Source organism: Somniosus microcephalus, chromosome 12 (assembly GCF_052327205.1).
Source record: "Somniosus microcephalus isolate GS21.2 chromosome 12, FLI_Smic_1.0, whole genome shotgun sequence".
NCBI classification, from domain to species: Eukaryota; Metazoa; Chordata; class Chondrichthyes; order Squaliformes; family Somniosidae; genus Somniosus; species Somniosus microcephalus.
The window spans coordinates 149,467,692-149,494,219 of NC_140998.1; the positions used below are offsets into that span (position 1 = coordinate 149,467,692).

General features: G+C 47.3%; 1 protein-coding gene and 1 non-coding gene across 3 annotated transcripts in view; both read right to left on the reverse strand.

Annotated features, from left to right (window-relative positions):
* ltk (leukocyte receptor tyrosine kinase) overlaps positions 1 to 26,528 on the reverse strand; it is a 372,023-nt gene that overhangs the window by 265,564 nt on the left and 79,931 nt on the right. The window lies entirely within an intron of this gene.
* trnaa-cgc (transfer RNA alanine (anticodon CGC)) lies at positions 17,907 to 17,978 on the reverse strand. Its single transcript has one exon. It is a non-coding gene; the product is annotated as a tRNA-Ala (tRNA).

The window sequence follows — 26,528 nt, forward strand, 5'->3', positions numbered from 1 at the left end:
GCCTCCCGCTCCCGCGTCAATCGCCGGCCCAGCTTGACCTCCCGCTCCTGCGACTTCGGCCGCAACGGCCAGCTCCAATGCCGGATGCCGGGTAGACGTGATAACGTCATCATGCGAGTCACGTGACCGCCCCAAGCACGGGCAAACGCGATGACGTCACGTCGCAAATCACGTGACGCTCCAAGCGCGGGAAACGCGAGCAACGCGATGACGTCACCGCGCAAACCTCCAGACTGCCGAGTCAGTCCTCGTGGCGTCCCCGCTGGGGAAAGACCTGTTCCACAGCTCTCCTGCATCTAGCCACGTTGTCTGCTGTATTTCATCTGATCCAACATTAAAAACCTGTTTGTTGTTCTTCCGAGTCGACCTCCGTTATTGGATAGGTATACGACAATACCTACATTGTCACCAATAGCACAAAACTATTTCAAGCCGTGCATGATGGGTAATCGAGGATGATTCATACCGTGTATGATGGGTAACCGAGGATGATTCATACTGTGCATGATGGGTAATCGAGGATGATTCATACTGTGCATGATGGGTAATCGAGCATGATTCACACTGTGCATGATGGGTAATCGAGCATGATTCATACTATGCATGATGGGTAATCGAGGATGATACATACCGTGCATGATGGGTAATTGAGGATGATTCATTCCATGCATGATGGGTAACCGAGGATGATACATACTGTGCATGATGGGTAACCGAGGATGATTAATACCGTGCATGATGGGTAACCGAGGATGATTGATACCATGCATGATGGGTAACCGAGGATGATTCATACTGTGCATGATGGGTAACCAAGGAAGATTCATATCTTGCATGATGGGTAATCGAGGATGATTCATACTGTGCATGATGAGTAATCAAGCATGATTCATACTGTGCATGATGGGTAACTGAGGATGATTCATAGTGCATGATGGGTAATCGAGGATGATTCATACCGTGCATGATGGGTAATCGAGGATGATTCATACCGTGCACGATGGGTAACCATGGATGATTGATACCTTCTCAAGTGCAATTAGGGATGGGCACTAAATGCTGGCCTTGCCAACGGCACCCACATCCCATGAACAAATTTTATAAAAGGCTTACACTTTAAGTGAGTTTATGAGCCACTGCTGTCTCCCCACTTCAGTCAAGATAGGAGTCTCTGATCAGGGATTTAGCACCGTCACATTGGCCTAGCTTGGGAAGGGGAAGTGGTAAAAGTACAGAAGGCCTTAGGCCCATTCCTCAGCTGACGCCATTTAGTGCAGAGAAACCATTGTGAATTCGGTGAACCCTCATTAAGGCTCCAAAAATGTACGTACATAACGTACCGGGGGGGCGAAATTCGATAGCCCCTGAAATCGTGATGCCTGCATCGGACTCAATGGGCGCGCCCGCTGAGTCCAGTGCAGGCATCATGTAAATTTCGCCCTGCCTGATAATTTAAATGATAGTAGCATGCAGCCTAGTGCAGAATGCACTGTTGAGTGGCTGCATGTCTCAGCAGGGGTCCAAGTTAATGCGAGGCTAGCACTACTTAAAGCTAGCCTGCGCTACTTAAAGGAGGGGTGCATTCTGGCTGGTGCAGGCACTGGAAGTGGTTGGGGAAGAAAGACTGAGCAGGAAGAAGACATACTAATGGCACACTAGGGGGAGAGAATGGGCTACAAGATTTTCCGACGTAGCATTGGAGGCCTTGGTGCAGGAGGTAGAGAGGAGGAAAGAGGTCCTCTATCCATAGGAGGCCAGACAAACTGTGAGAAGGCAATGGGAGCAGATAGCCATTGCGATCAATGCCAGCAGAGTAGCCCCGAGGACCTGGATGCAATGCCGCAAGAACTTTAATGTCCTCACACGCGTGGTCATAGTCAGTGAATTCGTCTTCAAAATGCCATATCCTTAAAACTGAACCACTAGCCGCAGACACTGCTGAATTCACCACCCCTGTTTCACTCACCTACCAACAATCTCTATCAATCATGATTCATACCTCACATTCAGAGCTTCACCTCACTCTCACACACTGCTGAAAGCCTCACACGCACATCTCACAGCTTGCACACACTGCCAACTATTCATCCATGACAGGCATATCGCCCAAAAACGTTGCACCACACTCACGGACACATTTCCCTCTCTCTTGCTGGATAAGGTGGCTCATAACTGAAGGCAGCAGGGGCTACCCGCAGGAGATATGCGCACCCGCATGACCGAACCCCTATGAAGGAGGCGCTGCTGGAGATTATTGGAGCAGCTGTCGCTGAGCTTGTGGCCAGCGGCAGGGCAGAAACAATCAATGACGATTATTATGTCCGTGTATAATTGAGACACAGACTGCAGCAGTTGATTACTGAATGGAGACAACCTGGATACTGAAACTACAGAAGCCTGCTAGGGCCTTTTATACAGGGGTGGTCACTGCCGGTACTGCAGTCTGAGACCAGTTATTCCCTTAATGGTACATACACAACAATTCCTCCCCTTTTAGATAAACAGTACATAACATTCATTTAACAACTAAATAATAACTAATTACAATTACGGTTACTAGATACATTGGTTGAAGTTAAGCAATTATAAGTTCAGTCTTTGAGGAGGCTTCCTGATTCTGTCTGGATAACGCCTCTTTGGGGTATCAGGTTCTTCTGGCAAGGTTGAGTCGGGATCAATGTCGTTGTTTGGTTCGTCTGCTTCCAATATCACCGATTCTGCGGTAGATGCAATTGGTACTTCGGTTTCATCGCCAGGTGTATCAGATCGTGATGTGGAGTTGACGTTTTCCAGTGACTCTAAAATCTGGTCAGCATGGCGTCTTACAATGCTCTCTCCAACGTCCACGGTATACCTTAGAGGTCCTTGCCATGTACAGATTGTTCCTGGCTGCCATTTCTCTGTGCGGTAGTCCCGGGCCAAAACTGGTTGACCTATCTTAAAACTCCTGGTCGGCCTTTCATTCATATTCTGAAACTGCCTGTTCTCCACATCTCTTCTGACGTTTGGCTTAACCAAATCCAAGCGGCATCGTAGTCTTCGATTGAAGAACATCATGGCTGGAGTTTGGTTGGTAACCGCATGTGTCGCATTCCGGTAGGCAAACAAGAAGTTATCCACCTTGTGTTGTAGGGGTATATCTTCATTACACATTGCGTTGATAGCCTTCTTGAATGTTTGAACAAACCTCTCGGCCAATCCATTAGTGGCTGGATGATATGGGGCGGATGTGTAATGCTTAACACCATTGTTCTTTAAGAACCTCCGGAACTCTTCAGACACAAACTGTGGTCCATTGTCAGAGCAAATCTGTTCAGGCAGCCCATTCCTGGCGAATATGGTTCGTAAGACTGTGATAGTTTTTTCTGTGGTGGTTGAGGACATTTTTATTACCTCTGGCCACTTTGAATGTGCATCCACCACAATTAAAAACATCGAGTCCATAAAGGGACCAGCAAAATCAATGTGCACCCTTTGCCATGGAGATGAGGGCCACTCCCATGGATGTAGAGGGGCTTGTGGTGGGGCGTTTTGGACCTTCTGGCATCCTGTACAGCTCTTGGTCATCTCTTCGATTTCTCTATTGATTCCCGGCCACCACACAAACGCTCTGGCTAAGTTCTTAATTTTTACCCCTCCCAGATGACCCTCATGAAGCTCATTGAGCACTCTATCCTTCAATTTGGTTGGAATTACTACTCTGGATCCACACATCAAGGTTCCTCTGCACACTGACAGCTGTTCCCTTCTCGGCGAGAATGCTGGCAGCAGTGGTTCACCATGTGCTGGCCATCCCTTCACCGTTAAATCATAGACCCAGGAGTGTGTCGGGTCATTGTGTTTCCTTTTCTATGTTTGCATTCGTCACAGGGAGACATTCGACTATAGTCGAGTGGAATAACTCCACTGGATCCACTGCCAGTTCTTCTTCCACCGTCGACAACAGTAGGCACGACAATCCATCCGCATTCCCATGCTGTTTAGTTCCTTTGTACTCGATGTCATATTGGTGTGCCCCTAGGAACAGGGACCACCTCTGTAGCTGTTGTGCCGTCATTATCGGTACGCCCTTCTGGGGGTTGAAAATGGAGACGAGAGGTTGATGATCAGTTAGTAGAGTAAATTTCTGACCGTGCAGGTAGTGATTGAACTTCTTCATCCCCCACACCAGGCTGAGGGCCTCTCTGTCAATCTGGGCGTAGTTACGCTCGGCTGAAGTTAACAAGCGTGACGCAAAAGCTATCGGCCTCTCTGAACCATCAAGGAATTGATGTGACAGTACCGTCCCAATGCCGTAGGGAGACGCATCACACGCCAGTCTTATCGGTAGTGATGGGTTGTAGTGAGCCAATACTTCTCGAAGTGATTAGGTTCTTACTCTTCTGAAAGGCCCGCTTACATTCATCGCTCCATTTCCATGCTACTCCCGTTCGTAGTAGGGCGTTCAATGGATGCAGAATTGTGGACAAATTCGGCAAAAACTTATGGTAGTAATTCACCAATCCGAGGAATGACCTCAGTTGCGACACATTCAGGCGCTGGAGCCTTAACTACCGCTTCAATTTTGTCAGGGGACTTATGCAACCCCTCTTCATCAATCACGTGGCCACAATACGATATCTGTTTCTTAAAAAACTCGCACTTAGGGTGATTGACTCATAGCCCATGTTCACGTAGTCTCGTGAGCACCTGCTCTAGGTTGGCAAGGTGTTCACTGTCATCTTCACCTGTCACGAGGATGTCGTCCAAGTAACACTGAGTCCCCGGAATCCCTTGCAGGACCTGTTCCATCGCTCTTTGCCATATCGCCGGAGCTGATGCTACTCCGAATACCAGTCGATTATACTGGTAAAGACCTTTGTGAGTGTTTATCGTGAGATACTTCCTAGAGGATTCTTCAACCTCCATCTGCAAATATGCTTGTGCTAGGTCAATTTTTGTAAAACGCTTCCCTCGAGATAGTGAGGCGAAGATACCTTCTATCCTTGGAAGAGGATATTGTACTGTGTGAAGGACTGGGTTCACCGTCACCTTGAAGTCCCCACAGATGCGAACCTTCCTTGGCTCCTCAGACTTATTGTTTAACGTTTTCTTCATGACAGGAACGATGGGTGTCGCCCACTCGCTCCAGTCTACCTTAGATAACATGCCTGCATTCTCCAGATTCTCCAGCTCTGCCTCGACGGCTGGGCGAATTGCATATGGTACCGGTCTTGCTTTGAAAAACTTGGGAATTGCATTCTCCTCTATTTTTATCGAGGCGGTTACGCCTTTAAGAGTGCCCAGTTCTTGTTGAAATACCTCTTTGGCATCAGCTAAGATTTTTGACAATCGTCCAGGAGTGACGTCGTCATCCTTTTTACCAGCCACCGTCAGTGCCTGAATGGAGTGCCAGTCTAAACTTATCTTTCTGATCCATTCACGTCCCAATAACGGTGGTCCACCATCTTGCAGAATGTAGAGATACAATTTCCATATTTTCTATTCGACAGGCACCCTTATTTTTCCTCTGGGGTATACTTTTTGCCCCGTATACGTCCTCAAGACAATGGATGTCTCTCTCAAGGGTATGTGTGAGAATAGCCGCTCGTAGTCTCGTCGATTCATGATGGTTAGAGCTGATCCTGTATCCAATTGCATTTTGACTTAGGACCCTGCCATCGTGAGGGTAACCCAAATGGTTCGGTGATCCTCTTTTGCGATTACGTTGTGAAGTTTGAGACAGCTTAGTCTCTTGTTCCCAGATTCACTATCGCTCATCTGGTCTTCGGAACTACTGTCCATCATCTTTTGTACTTTCCTGTACGGTTCCTTAGTAGCCTTTTTGTTGTCATTGGTCTTCTTCCCAGACCTGCAAACTCGTGCAATGTGTCCCATCTTTCCGCATTGCCTGCATATTTTGTCCTTGGACCAGCAGTCCTTCTGGTCATGGTTTGTTCTGCCGCAGCAATAACATTTTGCAAATTCCCGTGTCATTTCGTGGGTGCCGTATTCCTGTGGCTTTTGTTGTATTTCCGCAGCTCCCCTTGCTGCTGCTTCGTACAATACTGCCACGCTGAAAGCCTTATGAAGTGTCAGCTCTTTCTCTGAGAGTAACCTCTTCTGGGTTCCTTCACTCAGGAGTCCACAGACAAATTTGTCCCGTAAGGTATCTGCCAGTCCTGCTCCGAACTGGCAGTGCTTTGATAGCTTGCGTAGTTCCGTAAGGTAATCAGCACTGCTCTCATTTTTATGCTGATTTCTCCTGTGGAATTTAAATCTTTCTGCTATCAGCAGCAGTGTCGGATTTAGGTGTTCCTATAGGATAGCAACAATTTCGTTAAAACTCTTCGCCTTCGGTTTGGCTGGAGTAATCAGGTCCCGCAATAGGCCGTACGTTCTTGCGCCCATTAAATTTAGCAATACCGATGCCTTTTTCTCATCGGCTATTTCGTTTGCCTCGCAATATACCTCGACTCTTTCCACATACGTGGTCCAGTCTTCTATTGCATTATCGAAGGCAGTGATATCGCCAGTCTTTGGCATCTTGACAATCTAAGATGGCGCCTCCCGTGCTTTGCCTTCATCCCCGATGGATCAAAATGGCGCCTCCCACGCTTTTCCTTCTTCCGAGTTAAGATGGCGCCTCCCGCGCTTTCCCGCCGCTGCCGCTGCTGCCAACGCTGTTGCTGGCGATTATATTTATTTTACTATCCTGTAATGGCGACGCCCTATGGTCTTCGCGCCTCCCCGATCGCTGCTGCCAACGCCGCTCTCCATGGTATTTTTATTTTTCTATCGCGCTTCAATATTTGCTCCGTTAATTGAAGAACCATTCCCGTCGTGGAGCGGACCCTCTGGGACACTTCCCTCCTTCTTCTTAGGTCCGAACGCTGCCCGGCTGCGAAGCACCGGCCATGCCCTGTGTGCTCCACCCTCTCTCTCTCTCTCTCTCTCTCTCTCTCTTTGCTTCCCGACTCGCTGCCCGGCCCCGTTGCAGAGCCACCCGATCGAGCTCTAGCCCGCTGCAGCCCAGGAAGGATCAGTGCACTATCTGCCACCAGCCCGATTAGCTGGGAAACCACAGGCTGGAGAACCAAGCCTGGCTCTCAACAGTCTCTCCTGCACTTTTCAATTCGATGATTTGGAGGGCGGTTGCCCACGGTCGACGCCCATTTCGAGTTTCTTTCGATTATTTTTTTTTCTTTCTTCTGGCTTCGACCTTCAATAACGTCATCTGAGGTGCTGCCGAGTTGCAGGTAAGTTCGTTTCTTACTCGTCGCCAGTATTATGTCCGTGTATAATTGAGACACGGACTGCAGGAGTCGATTATAACAAGTCTTTACTGAATGGAGACAACCTGGAAACTGAAACTACGGAAGCCTGCTAGGGCCTTTTATACAGGGGTGGTCACTGCCGGTACTGCAGTCTGAGACCAGTTATTCCCTTAAAGGTACATACACAACAATGATGATGATGGTCTCTGTTAAGTCTGTGTGTTCTAGTTATTGTTAATAAGAATCACTGCACACAGACCACAAGAATAAATTCAACAGGTCTTTACTTGTCGAAGGTCAGGCTGAACTGCCCAATAATCATTACACAGCACTTATATACCGGTGTGGTCACCACCGGTATTACAGTATACAGCAGCCAAGATAAAGTAGTGCATCTCTTAAAATAGTTCTCTTAAAGGTGGAACGGTTACATACACCATAATCCTCCCTTTTTAGCTTAACAGTATATATTTCCCATTTAACATAACATAATAACATATATACACAACTTCATGTAAAAACAGTTCACAGATTCAGTCTCTGAGGAGGCCTCCTGATCCGAGACGGATAACGCCTTTCAGGGGTCTCTGGTTCTCGTTGCTGGGGTGACTCATCTAGTTGATCCCCTATGGATAGGACATCATCATCAGGTATATTCACTTCTGGAGGTAGATGCTTCAGGTTCACTAACTTCCTCCACGGTTGTCTCTGTCGTAACCATGGGCTCGACCCTTGTTCTCGATCCCACCAGTTGGTCAGCATGACGTCGCATTACGTTTTCACCAACATCTACCGTGTACATCAGGGGTCCTTGTCTGGCCCGAATTGTTCCAGATTGCCATTTCTCGTTTTTATAGTCCCTGGCTAACACCGGATGTCCTATTTCAAAACTCGGAGTGGGCTTGTTATTGATATGCTGGAACTGTTTGTTTTCGACTTCCCTCCGCACATTTGGTTTTAACAAGTCCAACCTGGACCGCAACCTCCTGTTATAGAACATCATGGCAGGACTTGTTTGTTGTTGCATGGGTGGCGTTTCGATATGCCAGTAGGAAATTGTCCACCTTGTGTTGCAGTGGAATCTGATCTTCGCTCATGGCCTTTATTGCCTTTTTGAACGTCTGTACAAACCTCTCGGCCAGCCCATTCGTAGCTGGATGATATGGGGCAGAGGTATAATGTTTAACCCCATTCTTCTTCAGGAATTTCTGGAATTCCTCTGACACTAACTGTGGTCCGTTGTCTGAACATATTTGCTCTGGCAATCCATTTCTTGCAAATATCGTTCTTAGCACCGCGATCGTCTTCTCCAAGGTAGTGGTAGTCATTTTAATCACTTCTGGCCATTTAGAATGTGCGTCCACCGCAATTAAAAACATGGAGTCCATGAATGGACCAGCAAAGTCAATATGTACACGTTGCCATGGGGTTGAAGGCCATTCCCATGGATGCAGCGGTGCAATTGGAGGTGCATTTTGGACTTTTTGGCACCCTGAGCAGCTTTTCGTCAGATCCTCTATCTGTTGGTCGATACCCGGCCACCACACATAAGCCCTAGCAAGGCTTTTCATCTTGACTCCCCCCAGATGACCTTCATGTAGTTCTTTTAGAACTCTCTCTCTTAACTTAGGAGGGATAATCACCCTTGTTCCATACATCAATGTTCCCTGACAGATGGACAGTTGTTCTCGTCTTGCTGAGAATGCCGGTAACAGTGGATCACCGTGGGCTGGCCATCCCTTTACTGTCAATTCGTAGACCCGGGACAGTGTCGGGTCATTCCTAGTCTCCCTTTCAATATTTGCATTGGTGACAGGTAAACATTCGATGATGGTCGAGTGAAATAACTCCACCGGGTCAACCGTCGGTGCCTCCTCCTCAGTAGGTAGTGGCAGGCGCGACAGCCCATCAGCATTACCATGCTGCTTTGTACCTTTGAATTCTATCTGATATTGATGTGCCCCTAGGAAAAGGGACCATCTCTGGAGCCTCTGTGCTGTCATCACCGAAACACCCTTCTTAGGGTTAAAAATGGATACCAACGGCTGGTGGTCTGTCAGCAGTGTAAACTTCTGGCCCTGCAGGTAATGATTAAACTTCTTTACTCCCCACACAAGGCTGAGAGCCTCCCTATCTATCTGAGCATAGTTGCGCTCAGCGGAGGTCAATGATCTGGATGCAAATGCGACTGGCCTTTCCAAGCCATTTGGCAACTTGTGTGAGAGTACTGCTCCAATACCATAAGGAGAAGCATCACAAGCTAAACGAATAGGTAGCGTTGGGTTGAAGTGAGCCAACATGTCCTCTGAGGTGATCAATGCCTTGCTTTTGCGAAAGGCCTTCTTACAGTCCTCGCTCCACTTCCATGGTACTTCTTTCTGCAAAAGAGCGTTCAGCGGGTGCAGCACCGTGGATAGATTTGGCAGAAACTTATGGTAATAGTTAATCAACCTTAGGAACGACCTCAACTGGGATACATTTTCCGGAGCGGGAGCCTTCACAACAGCTTCGATCTTGTCAGGTGACTTGTGCAGCCCCTCCTGGTCAATGACATGACCACAGTACGAGATCCGTTTCTGAAAGAACTCACATTTCTGGCGATTAACTCGAAGTCCATATTCCTTCAATCTGGTGAGCACCAGTTTCAAATTTGCAAGGTGTTCCTCATCGTCATCTCCTGTAATCAGGATATCGTCCAAGTAACATTGAGTGCTTGGAATTCCCTGTAATACCTGCTCCATGGCCCTCTGCCAAATGGCTGGAGCCGAAGCCACTCCAAAAACCAGTCTATTATATCGATACAAGCCTCTGTGCGTGTTGATTGTGAGATACTGGCGCGACTCTTCCTCAACTTCCATCTGTAAGTACGCTTGCGCCAGGTCTATCTTGGTGAAGTGTTTCCCGCCAGACAATGAAGCAAAGATATCCTCAATCCGCGGAAGCGGATATTGCACCGTGTGAAGCACCGGATTAACCGTGATCTTGAAGTCTCCACAGATGCGGACCTTCCCCGGTTCCCCTGGCTTGTTACTCGATGAACGCTTCATGACGGGAACAATGGGCGTGGCCCACTCACTCCAGTCCACCTTAGACAGTACTCCTGAACGTTCTAGCCCTTCCAGCTCAGCTTCCACAGCAGGTCGTATCGCATATGGTACCGGTCTGGCTTTGAAAAATTTTGGGTTTGCATGTTCTGCAATCTTGATTTTTGCCGTAATTCCTCTCGGTGTTCCCAGTCCCTTTTGGAACACCTCTTTAGCCTCATCCAATATTCTGGACAATCGTTCAGGTTTGACATCTTTTTTTCCGGAATCTACCGTTATTGCTTTTAGGGAGTGCCAGTCCATATTTATTTTCCTGATCCACTCCCGTCCCAGAAGTGGTGGACCTCCCTCAGGTAGTACATATAAGTCCATTCCTTGGTGTTCTTTGCCCTTGTGTACCACCTTGACTTTTATCTTTCCGATGGGGTATACTCTTTGCCCCGTGTATGTCTGCAATACTATCTCCGTATCCTGTAGGGGAATGTGTGTGAATAACCTTTTGTAATCTTGCTTATTCATGACCGTCAACGCCGATCCGGTGTCCAATTCCATCTTCACTTGGACTCCTGCTATCTGAAGTGTGACCCAGATAGTTTGTAGGTCAGCTTCCTTACTCACATTGTGAATTCTCAGACTACCCAGTTCCTTGTTGTTGGAGTCTGAATCCGAATTCTGTTCATCCGAACTCTTCTCAGCCACCTTATGTACCTTTCTGCACTTTTCCTGCGGTGACTTTTTGTTGCTGGTCTTCTTTCCTGACCGGCATACTTTAGCTATGTGACCAAGCTTGCCACATTTTCTACATTCCTGATTTTTAAACCAGCATTGGTTCTGATCGTGTGTTGTCTTTCCACAACGATAACATTTCGCTGTACCCAAAGCCATTTGATCTACGCTGAGTACCGCTGCCTTCAGCTGCATTTCCGCAGTGCCTCTCGCTGCGGCTTCGTGCGATGCTGCAATAGTGACAGCCTTATCAAGTGTAAGATCATTCTCTTCAAGCAGCCGCTTTTGTGTTCCTTCTTTCGACAATCCACACACGAATTTGTCTCTCAGTGCCTCTGTCAGTCTTTCCCCAAACTGACAGTATTTCGCTAGCTTACGCAGTTCAATTAAATACTCCACGTTGCTTTCCTCTTTCAGTTGCGTTCTCGCATAAAATTTAAATCGTTCCGCTAACATCAGCGGTGTGGGGTTCAAATGATTTCTCAGGACAGCAACAATATTAGCGAAAGCCTGATCCGCCGGTTTAGCTGGTGATAGAAGATGCTTCAATAGCCCGTATGTCTTCACACCCATTGAGTTTAGTAAGGTTAGTGCTTTATCTTCATCTGATATTTTATTTGCCTTACAATAAATCTCTATGCGTTCTACATACATGGCCCAATCTTCAACATCGGCATCGAAATCGTTGATGTTACCACGCTTAGGCATCCTCGCAATCTTCACCGTGGTAGAAGGGATGATCACTGCCTGTTGCTGATGGAAAGCTTCGTGTCAGGATTCTTCCTTGCTCTTCAGACCCGAGTTTTTTCTCAGCAGGATGATGAGGGCGGATGCCTCGTCTCGACGCCCGTTAAACTGCCTTGGATATATCTCTGCCGCAGGGTAAGATCGTCATCGTCGCCACTGTTAAGTCTGTGTGTTCTAGTTATTGTTAATAAGAATCACTGCAGACAGACCACAAGAATAAATTCAACAGGTCTTTACTAGTCGAAGGTCAGGCTGAACTGCCCAATAAATCATTACACAGCACTTATATACCGGTGTGGTCACCACCGGTATTACAGTATACAGCAGCCAAGATAAAGTAGTGCATCTCTTAAAATAGTTCTCTTAAAGGTGGAACGGTTACATACACCACAGTCTCCTCATACCTAATCCTCCTACTCACTTGCCACTTCCCCCTCATCCCACAATCTCTTCTGATTTACAAGCTGCTGATGGTGTAAGCCTGCACCTCTTGCTTCCCCCCTCCCCTCACTGCAACCCTACACTTGTGCCTTTCTCCTTTCAGATAGAAAAGAACTGCAACCTAGCCAGGCAGTGCTGGAGGAGCAGGAACTGGAAGAGGAAGAAGGCAGTGATGTTGAGGAGACAGCACCGTCACTCGATTTCACACTCACAGCCACCAGCTCAGATACTGACACACCGCGTACTTTAGAGGATAGCTTAGACATGGGGTCTGCATGTGGTGAGACACCAGGCACAAGTGGCCTGCAGCCAGGGCAGGAGGCAAGGGTAATGCAGGTGCCAGCTCCCCGGAGGACGAGGTCACACGAGTTCTGCTGCAGAGGGCTCAGATGAGGACGTCGATGGGGCTGTCTACAGAAGAAGGCTGATGGATCTGCACAATGAAATGCTTGATGCATTGGCAGGCCTGCCAGAAACCGTGTGTGCAATGTCAAGGAGCGTGGAGGAGTCTGACACCAACCTTGCACAGGGCTTTGCGCAGAGCTTGGAGCCCATCCTTTCCAGCATGGAAGCGATGGTCAACTCCATTAGCGCACTTGATAACCCAACCATGATGCAGCGTCTGATGGCCGATGGCTCAGCTTCCACTGCAGCACAAGCAGAAGCCACCCAATATCTGGGTGCTCCAGTGGAAGCTCAGATTTCTGTCATGCAAGCTCAACTTGCCACCACGCAAGCTCAGACTGCTGTCTTCATGGCTGCGGTTACCAGTGTTCAAAGGGGCTTGCAGGGTGACACAGCAGTCCAGCAATCTGTCCTCCAACAGATTATCAGGCGGCGCCCTGGGGGAGCAGCAGTGGCTGTATGGAGCACAAACCTGCTGTCCTCTCTGGATGACAGCATTCATCCTCCCACCACTGCCACTCTGCCAGTGCCCTTGTTGTTGCCTGTCGGCCAGCCAGCCCAGACTGCTGCAGCCTATGCGGATATGGTGCAGTCTGAAACTGGGCCTTCTAGGCCCAGAGTTGCTCGAGGCCGTCCTCTGCAGTGTCCCCCACTGAACGTCAGCAGCCTTCCTACCTGGTGGCAAGGGCTGTGCCCTCATGTTGGCATGCAGCAGACCACAATGAATCTTCAGACGCACTCTGGCAAATACTGCAGGGCTCCTCCAGAGTGGTCCAGGCTGTGAAAGCGTTGTTTAAGCATGCCAATAGTCTGCTCGATCACATTCCCTGTTGTAGCATGGCTTTCGTTATATGCACGCAGCCGCAAGTGCTGAGCCACATCGTCAGCCCTTGTCGCGCAGTACCCCACCCCCTCTGGTTTGTCGTGGTGGCTCAAATGTGGATGGTACAGCGGACTGCTGCAGAATGAAGGCATCATGACTGCTGCCAGGATACCTGCATGATGCGCTGAGCATGGTGGCACACCCGCTGGACATTAAGGAAGTGGAATCCCTTCCGGTTGCAGTTCATCTCCGAATTCACATGCGGCGCCTGCAAAGCAACGTCAATGACACCCTGCATCATGGGGAAGCCCGCTATCCTAGCAAACCCACGTGCTCACTCTGCCTGCTTCTCTCTGGCATTGGAGGAGAAAGCGCAGGTGGTACGAGAGGGCTCTGCATTTACACCAAAATAGCATGTGGCACGACTCGCACTAGAAGTGTGCCTACACTGGTCCTTACCAACCACTCAGGTCTGCAGACCAAGGTGATTCTATCTAGACATGTCTGATGAGATCCGTCTTCATCGTTTGCCAGAGAGGCTGGTTCCTTAAACCAGACCTTCAGCTAAGTTTCACAACAGGGGTTAATCCGATGGATGTCAAAGTGACTGCTGCCTTTCTATTACATAGAATTTGCACCACAGAAGAGGCCATTCGGTCCAATTGGTCTATGCCGGCGATTCTGCTCCACATGAGTCTCATCCCACCTTACTTCATCTCACCCTACCTGCATATCCTACTATTTCTTTCTCCCTCATGTACATATCTAACTTCCTCTTAAATGCATCTATGAGGTAGAAGATCAGCCATGATCTTATTGAATGGTGGAGCAGGGTCGAAGGGCCAAATGGCCGACTCCTGCTCCTATTTCCTATGTCCTTATGCTATTCGCCTCCACTACTCCATGTGATAGCAAGTTTCACAATCTAGCCACTTTCTGGGTGAAGAAGTTTCTCCTGAATTCCTTATTGGATTTATTAGCGACTATCTTATATTTACGGCCCCTAGTTTTGGTCTCCCCCACAGGTGGAAACATCTTTTCTACGTCTATTCTATCAAACCCCTTCACAAATATAAAGACCTACCTTATTGCTGGATCCCTTCAAGCAACAGCAGAGGGTATGTGTTAAATATCCTAGTGTATCAATGTATAAACCAGGTGATAGGTGCCTTAGTTGCCATAGCATACTCCATCATTTTCCCAATGGAAAGCAGCCAGTGGCAATAGAGACCATTGAGACGTCCTGTGGTCATGAAAGGTGCTATAGAAATACAAGTCCATTATTTTTCTTTTGCTGCAGATCTACTGTTCAGAAAATCTGGAGATGGAACGTAATCTATCCAGTAATTGGAAAAGCTTGAAGAGAATTTGGGAAAAGGATGAGAACTTGCCTTTCACTGTCGCAGGATGTCCCAAAGTACTTCACAGTCAATTAAGAACTTTGACGTGTAGTCACTGTTGTAATGTAGGAAACACAGCAGCCAAGCTGTACACAACAAGCTCTCATTAACAGCAATGATATACCTGACCAGATCATCTGTTTTATGTATGTTGGTTGAGGGATAAACATTGGCCAGGATACTGGGTAGAACCTCGCTGCTTTTCTTCAAATATGCCATAGGATTTTTTACGTCCACCTGAGAAAGCAGACATTTAACGTCTCATCTGAAAGACGACATCTCCGACAGTGCAGCACTGGAGTGTCATCCCAGATTATGTGCTTAGTTCTCTGGAGTGGGGCTTGAATCCACAACCTAGTGACATGGAGACGAGAGTGCTACCACAGATGTCGGAACTGCTGTGCTAATTGCCCGTATAGGCAGAGGCAGTGAAAACACTTGCTGGTCTTCAGTTGAAGCAGATGAAGACAGGACTGGTGGGTTCGTGTTTGGGTCTGCAGTAGACGCCTACTTAGGTTCAGTGGCATCATTCACTCCCACACCTGGTCTGTAAATCCTACTTTGGCGAGTTAACTCACACTGCCCTGTATCTACTTGTAGAGCCGTGGGACCCAGGGGAGTAACAACCGAAGGCCCTTTGTGACTTGAACTGGATCTCCGTGTCTTTTGCATAGGCATTTCATGGGCAACCTCTCCGAAGGTAGATCAATTTAACACTAGCTGAGGCGAGATTTTGTTTGAGTCATTAAGCCGTGTTATTGTACAGCAAGCTGGAATGCACAGAGTTGCTCAGTTCAATTTGTACAACTTATATTCACGGAATGAGACAAAATACAGAACACATGATGTTATCCCACTTCGATGGGTCATTTTACTTCATTTAAACGGAATAATCCCTCAGTTTGGACTCTGGGGGATAAATTAGCATATTGACCACTTTTGTCTGACTTTGGATTCAGAACCCAGCATGCAGCTGTGCCGAGAAATTTAACCCTTTAAGCTAAGCTTTAACTCCAAACATATTTTAACTAGTTCATACCTAGATCCTTTCTGTGGGAAAATTGCCAAAACAACCCTGAAATCTGATAATAAAGGCTATTCTTGAAAAGAAAAACACATTTGCATTTATATAGCGCCTTTCACCACCTCAGGATGTCCCAAAGCGCTTTACAGCCCATGAAGTAATGTAATGTAGGAAATCCGTCAGCCAAAGCTCCCCCAAACAGCAATATGACCAGATAATCGGTTTTAGGTGTTGGTTGAGAGATAAACATTGGTCAGGAAACTGGGAGAACTCACCTAGTCGTCTTTGAGATAGTGCCATGGGATCGTTTACGTCTACCCAAGAGAACAGACAGGGCCTTGATTTAACATCTCGTCCGAAAGACGGCATCTCCCGACAGTGCAGTGCTCTCTCAGTACTGCACCAGCGTGGATTTTGTGCTCAAGTCTCTGAAGTGCGACGTGAACGCACGACCTTCTGACACAGGGGCAAGAGTAGTACCACTGAGCCTCAGCTGACACAGTAAGCTACTGGAGCAGATGAAGATATTAAAAATGGTTGCGAATGTCTAGTTGCCTGATGCAAGAGTGAGGTGCAAGATCGCTGTGCAGTTTAACATTAGAGGGGAATTCAACATTCTGGGTGGGCTGATATTCAAGGGAGGTGGAGTACCTATAACACTCTGGCTGAGAGAAGAGATTAAAAGCCGAGTTCACTCAGTGTTGGCTTTGAAGAGCTGGAAGAAGAGCTATTTTCTGGTGTGCGATGAACAGGCCATAGAGATGTCCACATCAAGGCATGACGCATACCATCAATTTCAAGCCAAACAGCAAAGAGAATGGTTTATTCCTCACCAAATACCAGAAAAGCCCTGGGAGAAAATAGGGAGCAATCTGTTTGAAGTAGATGGAAGAAATTACCTCTCGTGTTCTGAATTAGATAGACTGGTAAAAATGGAAAGTAGCAAAAAAGATGAAAGCTTGTTTTGTATGGTATGGTATTCAAATTGAGGTTATATCAGACAATGGACCTCCATTTCATTCAAGGGAATTGCAACAGATTGCACAGTGTATCCACATCAAATAGAAAGGCACAGAACATAGTTAAAGGCAGTCCTAAAAAAGCACACATATCCATCAGCGTCTTCCCTCACTCTTTGCAACTAGTACAGTTTATCAACAGCAACTTTCATTTATATAGCGCCTTTAATGTTGTAAAACATCTTTAGGCGTGTCACAGGAGCGTAATCAGACAAAATTTGACACCGAGCTATTAGGACAGGTGACTAAAAGTCTCGCGTCATCCTATCTCTGTAACCTAATCCAGCCCTACAACCCTCCGAGATATCTGCGCACCTCTAATTCTGGCCTCTTGCCAATCCACGATTTTCCTCGTGGCTGTGCCTTCAGCTGCCCAGGCCCCAAGCTCTAGAATTCTCTCCCTAAACCTTTCCAACTCTAGAAAGATACTGGGAAAATAAAGGGGCAGAGTTTCCAACCAGCCAAAAATGAACATCAAAGTCGGAGAGGGTGAGGCTTAAGGCAGGGATTATGAACGATGGCCAGGCTTACTGACCAATCAAATGGCAGAAATAGAGTCCTCCTGGGGTTCCAGGTCAGGATCGGGGTCTGTACCGTCAAAAGATAATTAAAAAAAAAAAGTTTCAGGCAGCCCATGCGGGAACCTAAATTTTCCTTCGGTTGTGAGGGGGGGCGGCGGTGACCCAACACCTCCACCCAGTCTAAGAATTGTCGTCAGACTTTCTGGCCTCTTTAGTGGGCAAGGCACCCCAGAGGTGTCTGTCTAACCCCACAAACCTTGGCGGGGACAGTGGCTGACATCAGAGGCGGGTCAAGCTGCTCCAACCCACGGACTTTCAGAACCCACACGTTTTAAAGCTCAAGTCTTTTCTGGTTTGTTACCAACTGAACGTAATTGTAAATGCTACATCCTCAGCATGGGTACCTACAAGATCAGGGGATGCACACTAGAATGCTGACAGTAAGACACCACTTCAAATAGAGCTTACATGACAAGATAACAACAGAAAATACTGACAATTGGAGATGCCGGGGATTGAACCCAGGATCTCATACATGCGAAGCATGTGCTCTACCACTGAGCTACATGCCCAGCTATTATGCACAGTTCTGGTCTTCATTTTACAAAAAAGGATACAGAGGCATTGGCTAAAGTGCAAAAAAGATTTATAAGGATGACACCAGAACTGAGAGGTTATAACTGTAAGGAAAGACTAAACAGTCTGGGGGCTCCTTCCTCTAGAAAAGAGAAGGCCGAGGGGTGATCTCAGAGGTCTTTATATTTATGAAGAGGTTCGCTAGACTAGACGTAAAGATGTTTCCACTTGTGGGGGAATCCAAAACTAGGGTCATAAATATAAGATAGTCACTAATAAATCCAATAAGGAATTCAGGAGAAATATCTTTACCCAGAGAATGGTTAGAATTGTGAAACTTGCTACCACATGGAGTAGTTGATGTGAATAGCATGGATATATTTAAGGGGAAGCTAGATAAACACATGAGGGAGAGAGGAATAGAAGGATACAATGATAGGGTTAGATGAAGTAGGGTGGGAGGAGGCTCGTGTTCAGCATAGACCAGTTGGGCCAAATGGCCTGTTTGTGCTGTAATTTCTGTGTAATTCTATGTAATATTTGATGCTGCTGATGTCATGTATGCCAGTGACTGAGTGAGTAGGGGTATAAAGAATAACAAGGAAAGGATGGTACCAGTCCTGAGTTTTGAGGGAGGCCTCTGACCTGCCCCCTTCTCCAATCCCTCGATGGGCTCTGGCCCCAGAATTTGGGGGGTTGACTACTCTTAGAGTCGCGTGAAATTTGGGACTTTACGGTCCTATGTGTGGCCTTTGCCTGTAAGCAGATAGAAAACATACTAGTTGGAAGAGTGGTGTCACCAAAGTCTCTAGTCTACATACTATCTTTTGTAAGTTCAAGAACACGAAGCATGCATGTAGTTTGTCAGCTGTGCCCCTCTATCGAAATATTGGAGAAGTGTATGTGAGGGTCATTTGCTAAAGATCACAATACCCAACTCACGTAAGAAAGCGGCCGGATTGTCAGCCGTGGCTCAGTGGTAGCACTCTCGCCTCAGTCAGAAGGTTCAAGTTCCACTCCAGAGACTTGAGCCCAGAATCCAGGCTGGCACTCCAGTTTTGCACTGTCGGAGGTGTCGTCTTTTGGATGAGACATTAAACTGAGGCCCCGTCTGCCCTCTCAGGTGAACATAAAATATCCCATGGCACTATTTCGAAGAAGAGCAGGGGAGTTCTTTCTGCTGTCCTGGCCAATATATATTCCTCAACCAACATCACTGAAACAGATTATTTGGTTGTTATCACATTGCTGTTTGTGGGGCCTTGCTGTACGTAAATTGATTGCTGTGTTTCCTACATTACAACAGTGACTACACTTCAAAAAGTACTTCATTGGCTGTAAAGTGTTTTGATACATCCTGAGGAACAATTTCCAAACTAGCCATGTAGAAATGGTTTGTGGGTTGAGTGACTTGCAGATGATTCATGCACAGTGCTATTGGGAAAGAGTGCCAAGTTATGCTCAGTGTATTGTACCTGCCTTGAACCTAATTATCTTAAATCCTCACATAAAACCATCACTGATGCATCATAATGACATTTTCAAATCAGTTGCTTCAGCATTTATAACAGAGAAAAACATTTTCCTCAACAGTGTTAGTGAAAACTTGCAGTCCCAACATTTTACCCTAACACTAATTTTTGCAATTTTAAACCTCTATTCAACTTCTCTGAACCAAATATCATAGAATGATGCAGCTCAAAAGGAGGCCATTCGACCTATTGTGCCTGTGTCGGCTCTTTGAAAGAACTATCTGATTATCGAAGGGCCTCTTTCTGCGCTGTATAAATCTATGAGTTCCACTCCCCCTGCTCTTTCCCAATAGCCCTGCAACTTTCTTTTAATCAAGTATATATCCAGTTCCCTTAAAAAAAAAGTTACTATTGAATCTGCTTCCCCCCCGCCCTTTCAGGAGTACATTCCAGATCATAACCATTCGCTGTGTAAAAAAATTTCTCCTCATCTCCCCTCTGGTTCTTTTGCCAATTACCTTAAAGCTGTACCCTCTGGTTACTGACCCTCCTGCCAATGGAAAACCCTCATGATTTTGAACTCCTCTATTAAATCTACCCTTAACCTTCTCTGCTCTAAGGAGAACAATCCCAGATACTCTAATCTCACCACATAACTGAAGTCCCTCATCCCTGGTACCATTATAATAAATCTCTCTGCATCCTCTCCGAGGTCTTGACATCCCTCCCAACGTGTGGTGCCCAGAATTGAATGCAATACTCCAGCTTGGGCCTGACCAACAATTTATAAAGGTTTAGCATACCTTCTTTGCTTTTGTACTCTATGTCTCTATTTATAAAGTCCTGAATCTAGTATACTATTTTGTAATAGCCTTATCAACTTGTCCTGCCGCCTTCAAAGTATAGAACTATTTCAAACTGAGACTTGAGACAGCCCTTCAACCAACAGGAAAAACTGCGCATGCGTGGGAATTTGAATGGGGCCACGCACCCAAAAAAAAATTAAAGGGAACATTACCTACAACCCTCCGAGATCTCTGCACTCCTCCAATTCTGGCCTCTTGAGCACCCCTATTTTCATCGCTCCACTATTGGCAGCCATCCCTTCATCTGCCTAGGCCCGAAGCTCTGGAATTCCCTCTCTACCGCTCTCTCCTCCTTTAAGCCGCTCCTTAAAACCTACTTCATTACCAAGCTTATGGTCACCTGTCCTAATATTTGCTTATATGGCTCGGTGTCAAATATTGTTTGATAATCGCTCCTGTTAAGCGCCTTGGGACGTTTTACCACATTAAAAGCTGCTGTATAAATGCAAGTTGTTGTTGTTGTTGTTGATGATGGCCAATCACCCTTTTGAAACAGCCACATCCCAGATGAAACTTCCACGGGCAAAAGGAAGCTGGGCAAACCAAATTTACAGAAATAGTGCAGATGAAGAGTTCATGGAATGCATCCAAGATAGTCTTCTAAATCAGTATGTCAAGGAACCTATGAGGGAATTGGCTAATTTAGATCTAGTTCTGTGCAATGAGACAGGATTAATTAATAACCTTGTAGTAAAGGAGCCTCTGGGGAACAGTGATCATAATATGATAGAATTTTATGTTGAGTTTGAGAGTGATTTAGTTAAGTCCAAAACTAGGGTCCTAAACCTGAACAAAGCAAACTACATAGGTATGAGAGGAGAGTTGGCTAAGGTAGGTTGGGAAACTAGATTAAAAGATAGGACGGTAGAAATGCAATGGCAAACATTTAAAGAAATAATTCATAATTTGCAACAAATATACATTCCCTTAAGGAATAAAAACACCACAGGAAAAATGGTTCAACCATGGCTAATAAGAGAAATTAAAGATAGTATTAGATTAAAGGAAGAGGCTTATAATGTTGCTAAAAAGAGAAGTAAGCCTGAGGTTAGGAGGATTTTAAAATTCAGCAAAGGAGGACCAAGAAATTGATAAAGAAACAGAAAATAGAATGAGTGTAAACCAGTGAGAGACAAAGAAACAGACTGTAAAAGCTTCTATATATGAAAAAGGAAAAGATTAGCAAAAGTAAACGTGGGTCCCTTACAGGCTGAGACAGGAGAAATTAAACAAATACTTTGTTCTGTCTTCACGGAAGATGATGCAAAAAAGATCCTGGAAATAGTGGAGAACCAAGGGTCTAGCGAGAATGAGGAACTGAAAGAAATTAGTATCAGTAAGAAAATAGTACTGCAGAAATTAATGGGACTGAAAGCCAGTAAATCCCCTGGACCTGATGGCCGACATCCTAGGGTTTTAAAAGAGGTGGCTATAGAGATACTGGTTGGATTGGTTGTCATCTTCCAAAATTCCATAGATTCTAGAATGGTTCCTGCGGATTGGAAGGTAGCAAATGTAACCCCACTATTTAAGAAAGGAGGAAGAGAGAAAACGGGTTAGGGTTAGGGTGATATCAGTAGTAGGGAAAATGCTAGAATCTGTCATTAAGGACATGGTAACAGGGCACTTAGAAAATAATGATAGGATTGGGCAGAGTCAACACAGATATTACGATAGGGAAATCATGTTTGACACATCTGTTAGAGTTTTTTGAGGTTGTAACTAGCAGAACAGATGAGGGAGAACCAGTGGATGTAGTGTATTTGGATTTTCAGAAAGCATTTGATAAGGTGCCACACAAGAGGTTATTAAACAAAATTAGGGCTCATGGGATTGGGGTAATATACTAGCATGGATTGAGGATTGGTTAACGGACAGAAAGCAGAGAGTACAAGATGCACTGCAGCAGCTCGCCAAGGCTTCTTCGGCAGCAACTCCCAAACCCGTAAACTCTGCCATCTAGAAGGACAAGGGCAGCAGCCGCATGGAAACACCACCACCTCCAAGTTCCCCTCCAAGTCACACACCATCATGACTTGGAAGTATATCGCCGTTCCTTCATCGTCGCTGGGTCAAAATCCTGGAACTCCCTCACTAACAGCACTGTGGGAGTACCTTCACTACACGGACTGCAGCAGTTAAAGGCGGCGGTTCACCACCACCTTCTCAAGGGCAATTAGGGGTGGGCAATAAATGCTGGCCTTGCCAGCGATGCCCACAACCCATGAACGAATAAAAAAGGAATTAATGGGTCACTTTCAGGTTGACAGGCTGTAGCTATTGGGGTACCGCAAGGATCAGTGCTTGGGCCTCAGCTATTCACAATCTACATCAATGATTTGGATGAGAGGACCAAATGTAATATATCCAAGTTTGCTGATGATACAAAACTAGGTGGGAATGTAAGTTGTGAGGAGGATGTAAAGAGGCTTCAAGGGGATCTAGACAGGCTAAGTGAGTGGGCAAGAACATGGCAAATGGAATATAGTGTGGAGAAATGTGAAGTTATCCACTTTGGGAGAAAAATAGAAAAGCAGAGTATTTTTTAAATGGGGAGAGATTGGGAAATGTTGGTGTTCAGAGGGACCTGGGTGTCCTTGTACACAAATCACTGAAAGTTAACATGCAAGCAATACATGAGGATTTGAGTATAAGAGTAAAGTCATCTTACTGCAATTATATAGGGCCCTGGTGAGACCACACCTGGAGTACTGGTCTCTTTACCTAAGGAAGGATATACTTGCCATAGAGGGAGTCCAACGAAGGTTCACCAGACTGATTCCTGGGATGGGGGGATTGTCCTATGAGGAGGTTGTCCTATGAGGAGAGATTGAGTGGACTCGGACTATATTCCCTGGAGTTTAGAAGAATGAGAAGTGATCTCATTGAAACATACAAAATTCTTACAGGGCTCGACAGGGTAGATGCAGGGAATATGTTTCTCCTGGCTGGAGAGTCTAGAACCAGGGGTCACAGTCTAAGAATAAGGGGTCGGCCATTTAGGACTGAGATGAGGAGAAATTTCTTCACTCAGAGGGTGGTGAATCTTTGGAATTATCCATCCTAGAGGGCTGTGGAGGCTCATAGGATTACATAGGAGGAACAGGCTATTCGGCCCAACCAGTCCATGCCGGCGTTTATGCTCCACACGAGCCTCCTCCCATCTTTCCTCATCTAAATCGATCATCATAACACTCTATTCCTGATACGCTTATCAATTACTTCATAAAAGGTGATGAGTCGAAGAAGAGATGATGAGTCGAAAGAAGAGATGAATAAGGCTTTTATTAGCTAAGAAGAGACCATGCTTCTTCGTGAGTGACTGAACAAGTCTGAATGAAACCCACACAGTGGTGGGTGGAGTCAGCTGAGGCATGCCTCCATACACAGCGCCACCCAGAGGTGGCAATATACAATACAGTGGTTTACCACATTCACCCCTTGTTTAATGTGAAGTCCGGCGGGGTGAAGGGTACTACAAGTTAAGTCTATCAGGAGGCCTTGTCTGACGTCCTGATCGTCGTGGTGGCGGCGGTGGTGTTGCAGCATCCGACGTCGGGTCTGGTGTCTGGGTGGTTGGCGAAGATTCCTGGGGCTTTGGCATGCCGTCTGCAGGGGTTGGGTTGGGAGGGGTGGTGGGGGATAACAGTGGTAAGGGGGATAACGGTGGTAAGGGGGATAACGGTGGTAATTCAGGGGTACCCGAGGGTGCGAGATCTCGTATGGAGACCGTGTCCTCCCGCCCGTCTGGGTATGTCACCCAGGCATACTGGGGGTTGGCGTGTAGGAGGTGCACCCGCTCGACCAGGGGGTCCATTTTATGCGTCCTCACGTGCCTCCGCAGTAGGACGGGCCCAGGAGAAGTCAACCATGCCGGTAGCGAGGTTCCCGATGTAGACTTCCGGGGGAAAACGAACATTTTCTCATGAGGGGTCGCATTAGTGGCAGTACAAAGCAGTGACCGAATGGAGTGAAGCGCTGCAGGGAGGACCTCCTGCCAGCGGGAGGTCGGAAGGCCCTTAGATTTTAGTGCTAAGAGGACTGCCTTCCAAACCGTCGCGTTCTCCCTTTCCACCTGGCCGTTCCCCCGGGGGTTGTAACTGGTGGTCCTGCTCGTGGCGATACCTCTTGTTAGCAGGTACTGCCGAAGTTCGTCGCTCATGAACGATGAGCCCCTGTCGCTATGTATATAGCTGGGGAACCCGAACAGAGCGAAGATGTCATTCAGACACTTGATGACCGTGGTACTGGTCATGTCTGGGCAAGGGATGGCAAAGGGGAAACGGGAGTACTCATCAACTCTGTTGAGGAAGTACACATTGCGGTCAGCGGAGGGGAGGGGCCCTTTAAAATCGACGCTCAGGCGTTCGAAGGGGCGGGTGGCCTTGATCAGGCTTGCTCTGTCCGGCCTATAGAAGTGCGGTTTGCACTCGGCGCAGATTTGGCAGCTCTTGGTCATGGTCCTGACCTCCTCGATGGAGTAGGGCAGGTTACGGGATTTGATAAAATGGAAAAACCTGGTGACCCCCGGGTGGCAGAGGTCATTGTGGAGGGACTGCAGCCTATCACTCTGCGCGTTGGCGCATGTACCGCGTGATAGGGCATCTGGGGGCTCATTGAGTTTCCCTGGTCGATACAAGATATCATAATTGTAGGTGGAGAGTTCGATTCTCCACCTCAAGATCTTGTCGTTCTTGATTTTACCCCTCTGCTTATTATTAAACATAAAAGCTACTGAACGCTGGTCAGTGAGCAGGGTAAATCGTTTCCCGGCCAGGTAATGCCTCCAGTGACGCACCGCTTCTACAATAGCCTGGGCCTCCTTTTCGACGGAGGAGTGTCTCGTCTCGGGGCCCTGGAGGGTCCTTGAGAAAAAGGCCACGGGTCTGCCCGCCTGGTTAAGGGTCGCGGCTAGGGCGAAGTCGGAGGCATCGCTCTCCACTTGGAAGGGGATGGACTCATCCACCGCGTGCATTGCGGCCTTCGCGATATCGTTCTTGATAAGAGTGAAGGCTGCACACGCCTCTGGTGTCAGGGGGAAGGAGGTGGCTTTGATGAGGGGCCTGGCTTTGTCTGCATAGAGGGGCACCCACTGGGCGTAGTAGGAGAAAAACCCCAGGCATCTCTTCAGTGCTTTTTGGCAGTGGGGAAGGGGTAGCTCCATTAGGGGGCGCATTCTGTCGGGGTCGGGCCCGATGACTCCGTTCTCCACCACGCAGCCGAGGATGGCCAGGCGCTTGGTGTGAAACATACATTTTTCCTTATTGTACGTTAGGTTCAGCCGTTGGGCCGTACGGAGGAAATTTGCTAGATTAACGTCGTGGTCCTGCTGGTCGTGGCCGCAGATGGTGACGTTATCCAAATAGGGGAAGGTTGCCCGCAGCGCGTTCTGGTCAACCATTCGGTCCATCTCCCTTTGGAAGACCGAAACCCCGTTGGTGACGCCGAAGGGGACCCTAAGGAAGTGGTAGAGGCGGCCGTTTGCCTCGAAGGCAGTATACTGGCGGTCCTCATGGCGGATGGGCAGCTGGTGGTACGCTGACTTAAGGTCGATGGTGGAGAATACTTTGTATTGCGCAATCTGATTGACCATATCAGATATGCGAGGGAGGGGGTACGCGTCCAGCTGGGTGTACCGGTTTATGGTTTGGCTGTAGTCGATTACCATGCGGCGTTTTGCAGTGGTTTTAACGACTACAACCTGGGCTCGCCAGGGGCTAGTGCTACCTTCGATAATGCCCTCCTTCAAGAGCCGCTCCACCTCAGAGCTGATAAAAGCTCTGTCCCCGGCACTGTACCGCCTGCTTTTGGTAGCGATGGGTTTACAGTCGCGGGTGAGGTTAGCGAACAGGGGAGGGGGGGGGACTTTTAATGTGGAAAGGCTGCAGGTGGTTTGCAGCGGGCGATTTAAAAGTTGTTGGTTGCAGACTGTGAGTGGGGGGAGGGGTCCACCGTATGCTAGTGTGACACTCTTAAGGTGGCACTGAAAATCCAACCCTAGCAGGACGGCAGCGCAAAGACGGGGCAGGACTAGCAGTTTAAATTTTTGATATTCAGTGCCCCCTACTGACAGGGTCACCACACAGTAGCCGCTGATGTCCATTGACTGGGACTTGGACGCCATAGAAATGCGATGGTGCGTTGGCAGAATCGTGAGGGAGTGGCTACGTACCGTGTCGGGGTGGACGAAACTCTCTGTGCTCCCGCT